The sequence below is a fragment of the Condylura cristata genome, unplaced genomic scaffold, assembly GCF_000260355.1.
Source record: "Condylura cristata isolate star-nosed mole 26May11 unplaced genomic scaffold, ConCri1.0 scaffold00017, whole genome shotgun sequence".
Lineage (NCBI taxonomy): Eukaryota > Metazoa > Chordata > Mammalia > Eulipotyphla > Talpidae > Condylura > Condylura cristata.
Window position 1 is genome coordinate 1,187,140 of NW_004567118.1, and position 15,765 is coordinate 1,202,904.

Sequence of the window (15,765 nt, forward strand, 5' to 3'; positions counted from 1 at the left end):
GGGAGCTGACCCACATGGCACGGCAGACCTCTCCTGTCTCACCTGCTGCTCCCCTCAGCAGTGTGTTTCAGTCCATCTGCCTGTTCTGCTCCCCACTCGGTCTCTGGTGAATCCTCTCACCCCCTGCACCTCTGGCCTATACTGCTGTTCTTGTATGCATAAATAAATATATCTTTTAAAAAATTTTAGAGCCTACCTCATAGGGTTAGTTTAAGGCTTACATGAGATAATACTTGTAAGACCTTCAACCATGTCCAGCACCTAGAAAATATCCAGTAACTTTTAGCTATGACCGCTAATCTGTTACTTTGGACTGCAAAATTATATTTTCAATGCAATACCTCATGATTACATAGTATCCTCTCAGTTGTGGGGAGGCACAGTTTTTGCATTCTTTATTGAGATGTAATTGTCAAATATATATTACTTTCAGGTGTGCAGCATAATTGCTATTTGCATATGCTATGAACGATCACAATAAATCTAGCTGACACCTGCTGCCGGGCTGAGCCACGAAACAGACTTTTCTTGTGATGAGAACATTTAGGGTCATCTCTCTCAGGAACTTTCACATCTGCAGTACCCTATTATTAACTACAGTCACAAGCTGTCCACTGCATCCCCCTAACTAGTTATAACTAGAAGTTTGTACCATTTGATCATGTTTACCCATTTCACCCACCCCAGATTTTGCATTTTACTTTTTTTTTTCCCCAAGTTTCAGATGTTTATGAATCATCGGCAACCCCAGCACAATACACCAAACACAATTTCATAGACTGAGAGGGAATTATTTCCAGGTTAGGTGGGGAAATTGTGCAGGAGGCTTTTGGAAGACCTTTCTGTTAAGGGGCTTTCTAGTGAAATACTGCATTTAGAATTTGGATGGTCTCTCTTCAGTCTGCTGTCACCCCACCCACTGAGTAGAACTGCTGTTGATCATGGGGACCCGGTCTGTCAGTGCAGGTGACTCCCTGCCATGCCAAGCCATGTGGGCCCCACCTCCTTGCTGCCCCGCCAGCCTGTCCAGCCGGCCCTTGGGTTCCCCCTCACCCTCCCGGGTGCTGAGCACCAGCTCTCCCGCTGCAAAGCGCCTCGCTGGAACTGTCCATCCCACAGCTGCCTGGGAGCCAGGTGCAGCTATCACCCCAGCTTTGAAGGTGACAGACCTAAGGGACTCCGGTGGAGAGACTTGCCAAGGTGAGCTTGAACCCAAGAGAGTGGGATTCCTAAGTCTGCCTTCTAATAAATATTTGTTGAGTATTATTGGATGGGTTGATACTGTGTGGTTAAGTACAGTAGCAGCTTCAACAAATATTTCCTGGGTGCTGGGTGTAGCATGAGGAACAGCACCCAGACAGGGCCCCACCTGCCCAGAGCTTATAACCCAGGTGGGCAGACAGACTATATTCAAAGACTCGTCCCCATTACTGGCCCACAGAACAGGCCCATTTCTGGATGTCAGTGCAGGAGGCCTGTGGGGTCTGGCACCCAGTATGACCCTGACCTGTCACAGCTGGGGGTAGAGAGACCCCAAGAAGGAGCTGGTCTGCTTCTAATGGGCAGGGTCCCCCGCCCCCCCAATTCTTGCGGGAGCCAGAGGAGGCATCAGAGCTTTGGGCAGAGCAGTGACAGGATCAAATCTGGGTCATTAAAAGATTGCCCCCAAGCCGTGGACTCATTCTCAGGTCAGCAGCACCTACCAGCTGGGTGACCCCCCTCACTTCCCTCTGGCCAGGAGTGGCTTAGCTAGTGGCTTCATAGGTCACCAGCCCACAGAGTCCATGGCCACATCTGTACACGTGTCATCCAGCCCCCCTCAGGTTCTTTGGAAACAGCGAAACCAAAGTGGCCAACCCGGCCAGAGGACCTGGGCGATTTTAATCAGAAAACCTCTCAGAAATGGAAACCCTAACCTAAACCATCCCGGCTAGCTGGAAACTCAGACTTTCCTTCAAGGCTTTGACAAGAATTCTCAACCACCTGCACAGTCGTCAGCTTTGGGGCTTAAACAGCTATCCCAGAACTGCTCACCTCGGCCTCTATCCTCTTTCATGAAATCGAATCTGAATATCAGCTTTCGCTACTTTCTACTTGTGAAATTCTGTATCTGTATCTTTGAAGATGACAAATTATTTTCCAGTAACAGGTTAAGAATGAAAGGTGACTGGTGTAAGACAGTGTCTGCTCTAGGCCCCTTTCTCCCCGGTCTCACACCCAGGAGGCACCTGGCCGGTTGTCCGGGGATTCAGGGAGGATGGGGGTGCATCTGATCCACGTGCCGGGGAATTGTCCATCGCAGGGCAGGAGCTGGGGGCCCCTGTGGGGGGCCTCGGCCTGTGGCATCTACAATCCCCACCAGCACATTGCAGCAAGGTCTAAGCCCTTCCACATCACTCCTAGCCACCCACCTTTTCACAAGAGCCACCCACGCACACACTGGCTGGTGTGAACATCTTGGGTGTCATACTTAGCAGGAACAACTGAGGGCCATTTGACAGATTTTGTCTGGCAGATTTCGTCTTATCCCTGCCAGCCGTGTGACCTTGAACAAGGTGCCTGACCTCTCTGACGGTCGGGATCCTCTCCAAGCACACAGTACACGCTCCATGGGGTGGTAGGTGGTGAGGACTGGTAAGATGAAGATACAGGCCGTCGGCGAGGCGGGCCCTGGGTCTGACTCTGAAGCAGGAGGAGAAGACGGGGAGGAGGGGGAGCCAAGATGTGGGGTCCCTGGGAATGTCCCCCACCCCAAGGCGAGGCACTGGGCAGCTGCCTGTTCTCCCCAGGCTCGGAGGCTCACACGACTGTGAAAACAGCAGGGCCCCGTCGGGCAGGCCTCGGGCCAGACCCTTCGCAGAATCATCTTGAAAGAGTGTCATGAGGCAGCCCCTCTCGCTGCCCCCTCCACAGAAGAGGAAACCGAGGCTGCAGGCTCCTGTACGCCCAGGCCAGCCGTCCTCCCCCACGCAAACGACTTCTCCTGGAGGCTCAAGGCCACGGTACTTTCAGGGGTCCAAGAAAAGTTTTCATTTTAATTTCTTTTAAAAAGCAAATTGGGGAGCCCTTCCTGGTGCGCAGAGGGTTGGAGCACTGCACTGCAAAGCTAAGCCAAGCTGTGGCCGCTTCAGGGGGAGTTTTGATCCCCACCCCGGGGGTGACCAGGGTGGCGCGGCAGACCTCTCCTGACCCGCCCACCGCTCCCCTCAGCAGTGTACTTCGTCCATCTGCCTGTTCTGCTCCCCCATTCTGCCCCGGGGAAACCCCCTCACACCCCTGCACCTCTGGCCTGCACCCCAGTTCTGTATGCATGAATAAATAAATCTTAAAAAAAAAACAAAGTGGAATCAATATGACCCTGAATCCAGCTTGGATGACATTCATCTTCATATTGACACATCCTTTGTGATACTGTTTGGAGGAGAAGGGTCCTAATTCCGCCCCCACACGGGAGAGGAGGGCCAGGAGCCCCGTCCCTGACTCGCGCTTCCCAGTGTCCTCTTGGCCCCGCTTGGCCTGCACAGCTCCTACCTGTCCAGCGTCTGCCCCCGGCCCCCCACCAGGGTAGTGTCCTCACAGCCCAGGGCCGAGGAAGGGTGTGTTCTGATTCCTGGCAGAGTCCAGCTTCCTGTTTTTCTCCAAGTGGACGAGGTCAGGCCACTGCTGGCGAGAAACATGAGGATCGGTTATGGGCCAACAGATCCGGCAGCACTGATGGGCCCGGGGCTGAGGGAGGGGGCGGGCAGCAGGCCCCCCTGGGCACCTGGGCACCCTCTCCTCTGCCCAGCGGGACTTGTCCTGTCTCTCCAGAAAGCCCCCACAGACCTCCACCGGCCACCTCGCCCTTGGCTTCAATCTGCTCATCTGTGAAAAGTGGGGGGCCCTGTGGCACCTGCCCTCCACACCCCCACCCCCGCCGAAAGGACCCAAGTTCCGCTGAGTTGGGAGCAGAAAGGCCATTGCAGCCACCCCTATAGCCATCAGCCCAGCTGGGCTGGTGTTAAAGGGTCACGACAACAGCAGCGTCAGTTCACCGCCCCCTGCCTGTCAGTTTGAACCACCCCCCCCCCCCACCGCAGGAGCGGGCACTCAGTGCTCCAGGGCTGGGGCAGAGGAACGAGGCATAGAAAGCCTCCCTCTCGCCCCAGGGGTCGTAGGAAAGGACCTGTGCCGAGCTGTGCCCACGGGGGTGGGCAGTGGGCTGGTGGACTGCAGTTCTGACAAAGATGGCGGCCGAGTTACTGGGCGTGGGGAGATACGGTGCTTCGCCAGCCAGGGTCAACAGACGCCAGGGACTTTCGTCACTTGCCAGTTCTCAGCCTTCAGGCCCGACTCCCCTGAGCCTCCACCCCCCCACCAGGGCCATGCTCCCCTCTGGATGCCTTTGGGACTTCCACACACTCCCCCCTCCAGGGGGTGGGGTCAGGCCCTCCAGGTCCACATTCCAGCTCTGCCACTTGCTAACCGCAGGCTCAGGACAGCTTTCACAACTCCTCTTTGCCTCGGCCTCTTCCCCCGCAAAATGGAGCTGGCGGTACTGACCTCGTAGGCGAAGGGCCCGGGGGCCACGGTGGAAGCGCGTTGATTCAGGAGTACCCCTCCGCCTCTCCCCCTTCAACACCTCTTGCTTCGCTTGGCCTCAGTCCTTCCCACAGCGCTGGCCCCTGCTAGCTCCGGTTCACCCCTCCCTCATCCCACACGGGCCTTTCCCGGGATCGGCAAGGACAACCGGGAAGAGGAGGCGCAGACCAGCCTGCACAAGGCCACGGCCAAAGCAGACGCCATGTGGAGAAGGCAGTCTCGTGAGCAGCAGGTATCGGCTGCGACGGGTTGAAGCAAAATCCTCTGTCTCCTCTCCCACTGAGCCCCCTTGATCCAAGAGGAGAAGGCTGGGTCATCGCATCTGCTCCCAGCCAGCAGCTGGAGGTGCAGAGAGAGGCCCTGAGGTTGCCGGGCTGCACGGAAGGGGCTTTCTGCCCGGATGCTCCGAACAAGGAAGGACAGGGCCTGCGCTTCCCTCCCGCGAGAGCCAGTGGGCAGCCCGCCATAAACTCAAAGACCTAGGGGCACAGGAGGACGAACCCAGACTTCAGTGCTTGGTCCAGGAAATATCTGTTATGTAGACACATGACTTCGTGTGGGAGTGGGGGGGCCTAGGAGCAGGAGGGAAAGGGGGACAGAGGGACACCCCCAGCCACATCTGCCTTGCAGAAGGTGGGCTGTGGGGCGGCTCTCGGACCTGGTAGGGCACGTTCCTGGTGCCCCAAGCTCCACATCCCCCACGTGACTTGACACTCCTAACAGCCCCTGTGATGGTTCTGTAATCACCCCTGTTTTACAGATAAGGAAACTGAGGTGTCCTGAAATCAAGAAGCTGGCCCCGGGGTTTCAAAACCCCAGGCACCCGGTCTTGGGTGCGCTACCGCCCCTCAGTGCATTCTCGACGGGAACAGCCTCCACTTTCAGGTCAAGTGCTGACTTTTCAGATCAGATATCCTGGTGTTGACTTCCTGGAAGTTTCTGGGGGCGGGTGCTCCCCGGCGGCTCTTTCTGCTGTGCTGCCTCTTTGGCAGGGCCCCTGCGGCCCATCCCTCCGGCGGCTCCCCGCCGCTAACCACCTTGGTACGAGAGCTAGGCCAGGGCCAGCAGTGAGCTGACCTGGGGTGGTCTGCCGGGGTAGGGGTGGCAAAGATGGGGCATGTGCGTGGTTCGGGGCTCTGTGGTGGAGGTAACCCCAAAGGGCTTCCTGACAGTTTGGGTGTGGGGAAGAGAATAGTCATTGCACCCACTTCATGGCAAATGAAAACATCTGCTCTGTGGGGAGTCAGTGAGAGGGTGTGTGACATAACTTGTCAGGGCCACGAAGGGGCCTAAAAAGCACAGGGACAGGAGAGAGCGGAGCAGAGCATGAAGGAGCAGCAGACTGAACGAGCCAGAGCGTCCTCCTGCAGCCCAGGACTGCGTGGCCGCCCGACGGACAGGCTGGCTTGCAGCTGCTGTCTGGGCCCCCCGCAGCAGAAGTTGGGAGCTGCTGGGAAGGGGCTAGAAGATGCTCCAGCGGTCCGTCCTTTACCTGATGTCCTTACCTGAGTAAAAAGCCTCCCCCAGATCCCTCTTGCTCAAAGGCCGCCGAGACGCAGTTGGCTCTGACATGGCATCTCACCCTCTAGAGACGACGCCCGCTCAGTGCTGGGCTCCTTCCGGGGCAGCTGGGCCCTCACATGGCGGCTGCCCCCTCTGCCTGACGTGACCCTTCCTTTCCAGGGGCTGCTGAGCCCCACAGCACTCCCACGAGAGCTCCTGAAGGCTAATCTACATGTGGGGATGTGCTTTCTGGGGAACCTAACTGCAACCATCACTTTTACTTTCAAAAGTATCCCGTCGAGGCTGATAAATAAGACGGTCACACTAGCACAATGAGACCTTCCTGGCCACAGAACTCTCACAGCTCACTGTCATTGCTTCTTCATGACCCTGAGCTGAGGACTCCAGGAGGCAGGAGAGTATGTGTCTCCCTCGGGTCATGCTGAGCCTGGGCTTGTCACAGCAAGCACTCAATAAATATTTGTTGATCCAGTGAATAAATGCTGAGCATGTAGAAGCCAGAGTATGGGGGGGCGGAGTGGAGGAAGTGGCTCCGAGCCCCCAAAAGACCATAAGCAGGAGCAGAACCATGTCTCCAGCACCCTGTCTGCCTTTGGTTTTATTAAGCTCCTCTTGGTGTATCTGCCTCACCCCGCGACACCCCCACGATAGTCCACGCTCATTCATTCCTTCAATCACTCATGTGTTGGTGGGAAACCTCGGGCCCTCCCTTGTGGGGGGGCTTTCTGGAGGGGAAGGATCAGCAGTGGAGGCAGCACTGGAAGGCTTCTTGGGGGAGGGGGCCGCTGGGGTCAGAGCCATTCCAGGTCGCAGCAAACCCAAAGATCCCTTTCCTCCCTCCAAGTTGACGGCTGTGGGTCAGAGGGTCCGTTCTAGGCCTTCTAGAGACCGTGGCTGCCATCTGACAACCGTTCCAGACCAGGTGGTCAGAGAGCAAGATGGGGGTGGGGAGAGGCTGACAGCAGGCCTGGCCAGCCTCTGGCCCCGCAGGCTGGAGTCTCGAGAGCCAGGTTGGCTCCGGGAGGAAAGCTGGAGCCGTCTGCAGAGCTGGCCGTCCCCGGGGGAGCTGTCAGGCCAACTGCCACGCGCCTCTGGCTTCCCATTATCATCTCCTGTTAGTCAGAAGAGGCCTTGGCTGCCACGGGAAGCTCACACACAAAGCAGGATTCCAGGAACTCCAGGCTGAGCGGACTCCTGAGTTTTCTCAGTTCCTTTTCAATTTTTCTTAAAGGTCTGGTGCTGGAGCTCCGGACCCCATGACCTTCCAGGCAGAATCCTGCTTAATTGTCTCTGCAGCGGCTCCCGCCCTCCCCCATAATTACACTTCTCCCTCAGCAGCTTCTGAGAATCCTAGAATGTCACTGCTGGAAAGGACCGAGGAGAGAGCGAAAGAGGAAGTTGCCAGACTCCAGCCAGTGATAGGGCCTCCCTCACTGCCCCCACCTGCCAGTCTGCCTCTCCCGGTCACCAGGCTCCATAAGTGTGGCCATGAATGTGGCATCAAGTACCCAGTGGAACAAGAACAATCCGTCTTGCGAGCCTTTTTCTAGGTGGTGAGATGAAAAGCTTTAACCGTTCCAGAGTGGGTTGCTTGCTGATGACATGCAAAGCCCAGGATATGAAGGGGAAAGTCAGAGCACGCCCTCATCCCACCCCCAGCAGCGCAGGGGGATGCTGAATTTTCTAGATGAAGAACATCTGGAGAGATATGGCTGAGCTGAGCCAGTCATGGGAAGACTGAGGGGAAGGGACTGCGGGCCAGAGGAGGTGATCTGAATTGCCTTGGAGAATTTCACAGGGGGCTTTTTTATCTAGCGTGATTTGTCCTGTGATTGTGATGATGCAACAGGCTTAGACAAGTATGTAAAAGAGCACACAGCCCACCCCTCCCCCACCCACCTCACACCCCAAGCCAGAGAGCACCCCAAGGTAGGGAGGACCGCATCCTGTCAACATGCAAAGCGTCTCCATGTCTACTTGTGCGTTCTGTCTCCAGCAAAGCTCTCCAGCACCAGCTCCAGAACCTGAAGAGGGACATGCGGCCCAGTGGGGACATTAAAGCTGTCACCACCCCTGGGGTCAAGTGCTGCGAGGCAGGTAAAAGAGACGGGGAGGGGAGAGGCCCTCTGCAAGTGTCAGTGAGACTGGGGGTGAGGGAGGGCAGGCAGGGTCCTCCCAGCCTTGGAGATGATGGTGGGCGACGAATGGGATTTTTAAAGCTCAGTTTTAACATCCAACGCTCTTAATACTGACAAACACTCCAGCTGTGCCCTGGTGCAGCTGCCTCAGCCAGGAGTGTGGCTAAACTCCCCTCTCCCCACCTCACATTCAGTAATGTCGTGGGACCTTGAAATTGGCCACAGTGGAAGGGCTCGCAGCGTGGTCATTGACAAATGCTCGGAATCGGGATTTGCCCCCCCCCAAAGAACCAGTTGTTAAACACTCACCATCACCCCACCAGAGACAATCCCCACAAACAACTGCTCTTCCCTGGCCCTCAAAAATGTCTAATTAATTATCAGTGCTTAACGCCACCAAGATTTCAAAACTCAAGGATTTCCTTTTCCAAGCTTGCCACTGCTCCTTCTGCTGGCCCCCACCTCCACCTCACCCCTCCATTCAACCCTGGCCCCTCATGCCTCCTACCTCAAGGGATGAGGGCCTCGAGGCACCACCCACTGTGGGATCACAAGGAAAGCTGTCCCATGCTGCCAGAGATCCACCACCACCCACTTGGCATCAAGAGCACATTTGTGAGAGGCACGCTTGTTTATATTTGCAACCGCCAAGCTAATTGTTTGTGTCTTTAGCTAACGAGCTGTGGGTGATTATGGGCCCACGGTGGTTGTGGGTATTGTTAGGAAGGCTCTGGCTTTCAGAGCTGCTCAAGGAAAACTCCTTGCCTGCTTGGCTGTTTCATCATCTGATATTTTAGGAGAATGACTGAGCAAGTCTCAGCCAGAGCTTGAAAACCTGACTAAGGAGCCTCAAGAATGCCGCTGGCAGGGGCGTCTCCGAGGATCTCTGGGGCCAAGAGTGACAGCAAGGCCTGGGCATCTGGGGAATTCAAGTGAAAAAGAGTTTTCTGAGTGACTACAAATCCATGCGGTTCGTTAAAGAAATGGAGTGGGTGGGGCAGGCAAAAAAACTTCATGGCCAGGGCCCTCCCTGGTGGCGCAGCGGGTTAAAGCACAGCACTGAGAAGCTAAAGCCACTTCCGCATGAGTTCGATTCCCGCCTGCCCCGGAGGTGACCACACGGCGTGGCCGACCTCTCCTGACCCGCCCGCTGCTCCCCTCAGCAGTGTACTTCGTGGATATGCCTGTTCTGCTCCCCGCTCTGTCTCTGGTGAAGCCTCTCGCGGCCCCTGAGCCTCTGGCCTGTACCCCAGTTCTGTATGAACAAATAAAAAAATCTTCAAAAAAAAAAAAAAAAAAACTTCATGGCCAGAAATTTAGTGAAATCTAAGTATCAAAATGACCAAGCAATGATATATATGATAAATAAATAAAGAGGAGATACGGAGGCTCGCCCATTTCATCACCAAAGATGAATGAGGATACAAAAATAAACATCAAATACAGTACGAAGGAGCCTCCCCTTTCTCTGCTTTGTTTACCTCGGTGATTTCCTAACCTCAGTGATTCCATCATCACCTTAGTGGGTTTTTTTCACAGCTGAATTCCACCTATGTTATTATTTATTTAACATTCTTCTCTAAATGGACTCACCTTCTTTTGAAACCTATCTTGAGAGGAACTTTCATACGTTGAAAGGAACATTTGTATTTTGACTGTAAATGGAACAGTGGTTATCATCTGCTGTGTAGAAATGCATTTTTTTTAAAAACCACCAGTCTCATTCAGTCATTAGTTACTCAGCTCTTGCAAGGCTCTGTGGCTTGCCAGGTACCCCATTCCACACCAGCGTCCTCTGACTTAAAGAGACTGGTAAATGTCAGAGCGAGTGGGTAAGGATGGAGTGGGATTAAAGGAGACCTTCTCACCAAAGTGAGACTGTCCGCTGAACTAGCATGGACAGAAAATGTGACCAAGTTCTAGGGATTTACCCATGGCCGTTGTCCACTAGAGACTGTCCGTTCTATGTCGCCAGGACTCTGCTGTGTCCACTACCCACCCCCACCCCGCTTAGTAAATATTTGCTGAATACACAGGTTAATTCACCTGCAAAATGAAAAAGGTCGTACACGCATATTTACTGCAATGATTCTCATATCAAGAGAAAACGGCTGGAGACACGTAAGTCCATAAGCAGGAGAGCAGGTGAATTCCTGCGGTGTTCTGTGGCGTGGGGCGCACGGTTTAAGAAGAATGAGGTCGCTGGTGTGTGCCACATGGAACTCAGTCCTAAGTAGCACTAACTAAGCAAGGGCGAAGCACCGCGTGCAACGTCCCGCCACTGTCTTTTAACAGAGGCTCTGTGAGTACCTGTGTTCGGAGAGGCATACATCACGTAGAAGCTGGTGACAGCAGCTGCTTCCAAATTTGAAACCGGGGCAAGAGATGGGAAGCGCTCTTGAAATGCATACAGAGTGCTCTCATCAACACTTCAAGAAACTGACAAAGCTGAAGAGAACTGGAAAGAACCAGCTTCCTGCATGAGACCCAGGGTCCCCACAGCTGCACCCCCCACCCCGCCCCGGGTTCTTCCACAGGGGCTGCCTGCTACACGCTGGGGCCGGCGCCGAGAAACCTCTGCGAAAGCATTCCCTGCACAGGCTGACGTCTGCTCTATCTCTGAATCTTAACACCTGGGTTTTCCCTTCACCTAAATTGAGCATCTTTATCTTCATCGGGTAAAACATATCTTGGTCCCAATCGGCCCATGGGTTCTGCAGTCACGTAGTCCTTGACTGACATTTCCTCCAGTCTCCAGGCCATGAAGTCACTCACCTCCATCCATAGCTTTTCCCAGGCGAGCTTCCCTTTCTCAGAAAACAGGAGTGGTGCTCTCAACTGACCTGGGCTACAGACCCGTCTTTCTCTACTGTCTCTGTGTTGCACAATCCCTAATAATTATCAGCCTAATACCTACGGAAGCTTTTGACACCGTGTGATTTCATTCCCAGGCCATTTTTCCCAGTCGGGAATTCTCAAGATGGATCCATTTTACTATCTCACTCTACCAGTAGATAATAGAACTGCCAAACTCTGGCTCAATCCTGAGGCCAGAAGCCTGTGATGCTTCCTTCGGGAATAAGCCCATGTCACTTTCTGCTCTGAGCGAGGGTCTCGTTCTTATGTTCACACGCTGGCTGCCGCACCTCCTGGCAGTGTGTGGGCATTCCAGACTAGAGAGGATGATAAGGTAAAGGCCAAAAGATAAAAGGGCTTGTGCCAGCTGGGTTGCCCTCTTTAGCAAGTTTCCCCAGAAGCCTCACCCAGAGACTTCCATGGGCTGGCCCGAACATGGTCACATGGCCACAGGAGCTGCAAGGGTGCCTGGGAATGCATTTCAAACAGAGGAATTAGAATTCTGATTACAAAGATGAACAGGCAGACGACTCCACGAGCTAAAAATATTGCTTTAAAGGAACATTGTTAGTCTTAGTGTTCACAGCTTATCTACCCTGGTAGATACGGGAAAGCAGGGGTAATGAATTTTTCTGTCTTTCACGTTTCTAGCATAGAGTTGAAGTTGACATGTCTGAATATGACCTGGGACATATTTTGGGGAAGAGTGGGGGAGTAAGTTTAGGTATCCAAGACAGCACCTGAGAAGCCACTGGGAACAGACTTCGGAAGTGGTCAACAACAGGGAGCCATTGCAGGTCCTCGGTCTGACAGTCAGAGGGTATTTCAGGACAGTCTGGTCTATATGCACAACGGGTGAGTGGTTGGAGGCGAAGGCGAGCTGTAAAGAAGGCTGTACACAGGGACGCTATGACAAGTTAGAGCGAAAAAGGCAAATCGGGGCTGGACAGAGAGGACCCTTAGAGCTGGGCCGGCAGGCCATGGCAGCCACTGTAAGTTTTGAGCAAGGGAGTCAGAACAGAGTCGCAAGCGTTGGGAGGGAAATGACAAGAAGCAAGAGAACTGGCGAGCTACTACAGGGGCTTCAGCAGAAAGAGCAGGCGCAGGGGACCAGACACAGAGATAGACGATGTGCTCGGGAGCGAGAGCAAGAGGCGTCTCGAGGCTGGTGGTGGTGTCCTCAGCAGGAGAGGTGAGCGGGACAGGGTAGGGGCCAGGGCGAGCTGGAGATGCTAGGTGGCTGGGAGACAAAAATTCTGGTTCGGAGCTCAAGCTCAAGGTCAGAGCTAAAGATGTCAATTAGGCACTAACAGCCGAGGAGGACAATCAAGGTCAGCATACCTAGATCTCTTATGGCCAAAGTTGACACTCCTCTTCTTCCCAGGCCCTCTTCTCCCTAGGACTCCTGACCTCAGCAGCCTCCTTCCAGATCACCCCTTCCACGCCTCATTATTCCACGTATTTTCTCAATAAAGAATCTCTCTGCACTTTGCTTCCCTATCCTGGCTTCCTACCGCCCTACGCTGTCCTACACCAGTCCTGTCATCTCTTACCCAGTTGACTGCAAGGCCCCCAATTGTAGCCTACACCCTACTCCCATCCCTTTCACACTGGAGACAGAGAAAGGTGTCTAGAATTCCACTCTGGAAATGTCATTGGTCTTTTCCCTGGCCCTGTCTACTAGGTGTGGCCTAGATGGTCTCCACAATCCAATCACAGCCTGCAGGGCCAGCTGCATCTCTCTCTCCTCACCCCTTTCTCCCACACCCAGTCCCCCAAAAGAGTATTGTCATGTTCCCTGCCTCCATTCCTTTGCATGTTATTCCTTCTGCCAGAATGTACTTCCTATTTAATTCACTTTACCGCTATGTTACGGCAATTGGCTTAAATACCACCACCTCCAGGAAGACTTCTTTGATCTCTTCTATGTGTCCTCAGCTCTCCAGGGCTTCCTTCTACCCTCCATGTTGTACTGCAACCCGGTCAGTCTCCTGCTTGAGGTCAGGCTCCTGCCTCATTCATCTCTCTTACCAGGGCCTACTCAAGTGCCTAGCACACAGATGTTCCATTAATGTTTGTTGAAAGATAAAATGAAGTCAGGAGTGGATGAGAACTCCAAGGGATAAAGTGGGGGAGCTTAGGATACAATTTGAGGAGTACCTCAATCTTTAAGAACAGGAGAAGGAAAAGAGGTAGAAAGCACAGTATCTCAAAGTCTCAGAAAGAAAACTGGCCCAAGAGTTTTGCCAAAGTTTTGTCTTTTCCAGAACGTTATAGAGTTGGAATCATACAGAGGGAACCATTTCAGTTTGATTTTTCTCACTTAGTGACCTGTATTTGATTTTCCCCCTATCTTTTTCATGGCGTGCTAACGCATTTCTTTTTGGTGCTGAATAATAGTTTGTTTTCTGGATGTATCATAATTTATTTATTTATTACTATGGCGACACTAAAAAGATCAGTGGTTGCCAGAGGTTGTTGGGGAAGGAAGGAGAGCAGTGAAAATACTCTGTAAGACACTATAACAATACTAAGTGTACAATACTTAGTGTACAATACTAAGAGCAAACTAACGCAAACGGTTTACCAGGAGTGATTCTGATGTGTCATGCACATTTATCAGCTGGAGCTGATAAATTGGGGCGCAGGAGGGGTGTGGGGGGTCTTCACAAAGGGAGCGGCAATTGTGCTCTGTACCTTCTGTTGAATTTTCCTGTGACTATCATTGCTCTAAATAAATCTTTTCATAATGCCAGTGACTCATGGGAATATTTTCCCCTCTAACTGCCCTTTAGACCTTTTAGGTCTCCAGTTTGGGTCTTCAGGGAAGCTTTCTCTGAGCCCCTCCCACTCAGTCTCCCTTTCAGCACTCCTGGCCGCCTGGGCCAGGGGCCCTCCCCTCTGGTCCTCCTAGTCTCTCCTGGGCTGTGTGTGGCAGGTGCCTCACCCCCGCAGGCTGCTGGTCAGTGGGAGGTTCTGGCAGAAGACCAGTGGGTGGGAGGCGAGGTGGAAGGAGAACCCCCATTCTTCTCGGCCCTCTGCGGTGCAGCTGAAAGTGGTTATGTCTGTACCGTGACCCGGCCCGCCCTCTGATTACTTTACTGTCTGGAGTCCCTGTGGCCTGTCCAATACCTCACCATCTCCTGCCGGGCTTCTCAGTCTCCACTCCTCTGTGTAACCTGTTCCTTGCCTTCAATTCCATGCTTAAAAACTCAGAGCAGTTCTGCCTCGGGGGTTGGGCCTTGTGTGATTATACAGTCCCCTCCTTGCTCCTTCCCTGGAGTAGCCCTCAGCTGTCAGTATTGTTCAAGGTCTGCCCAGTCCCTAAATCAGAAGCTCCCTGGGGGCAGGAACTTCTTGGAGGTCCCAGGCTGCCTCCCCAGGACCTGACTCTGTAGGTGCTTGGAGCATCACAGTGTGGCTGGCTGCAGATAAGCCCAAATGAGGTCATCTGAGTAGGAGGCAGTTGGCAGTTGTCCAAGCAGAGCAAGCATGGTGGCCTGTCTCAGGACACAGAGGACATGAGACAGATACCAGCAGTGTCAAGATGTCTGGGAGTGGAAGGGGAGAGATGGTTGAGCCAACTGTGTGGGGGGAAGCCAGGAAGGGGCAGGCTTATGTTTTTGTTGTGGTTATTGCTGTTAATTTTTCTGGTCTTAGGCTGGGGAAATCATGTTTGGAAGCTGAGAGGGAGAAGCTAAAGAGGTGGGATTAAAAAGCAGGAGAGGCTGGGGTGTTGGGAATAGAACGATGACCTAGGTGATCTCTTTGGAGGATTAAATCTACTGTAAAGATTGAGGAAGGAGGGGCCTCCCTGGTGGCGCAGCAGGTTAAAGCGCAGCACTAAGAAGCTAAAACCACTTCCGCATGAGTTCGATCCCCTCCCGGAGCTGACCCACAGGGCACAGCAGACCCCTCCTGACCTGCCCGCTGCTCCCCTCTGCAGTGTACTTCGTCAGTCGACCTGTTCTGCTCCCCACTGTGTCTCTGGTGAATCTTCTCACCAACCCTGCACCTCTGGCCTGTACCCCAGTTCTGTATGCATAATAAATAAATCTTTAAAAAAAAAGATTGAGGATGGAGTAGAGGGGAGATGGAAGGCAGAGAAAGAGTTGGGGGGCTAACAATCAGAAAGTGAGAACTCGAGTCAAGCTTTGGTACGGGGCTCCCTAAGATGGTTCCAAAACCACAGGGAGTCTCAACAGGACCTGTGTCCAGGATCTGCCCTTGGAAAGGTCATTTTGCGCAAAGACCCCCCACCCCTCACCAGGTAGCACCACCTGTAGAGATCAACACCCATTCTCCTTACTCCAACAAGACATCTCCTCTTCCTCCTCCTCTCCAATATCTCTAGCTGTGCCATGACCCTCTTACCTCCTGAGGGGGCTCAGTGTTCATGCGGGAAGCAGGCAGTGTTCAGAGCCTGCATGGAATGGCCTGCTGACAGCTCTTTAACAAGCGTGGACGTGGGCAGCTCTGCCTTGAACTGCGCATCTGTTTCCTTGGTGTCTACACTGCCATGGTGCCCAGCATGTCACTGGCCACAGAGAAAGGTGCTAGCTCTTCACACACCTGCCTGCATCACACGCCTGCCTGCATCACACGCCTGCCTGCATCACACGCCTGCCTGCACACACGCCTGCCTGCATCACACGCCTGCCTGCAT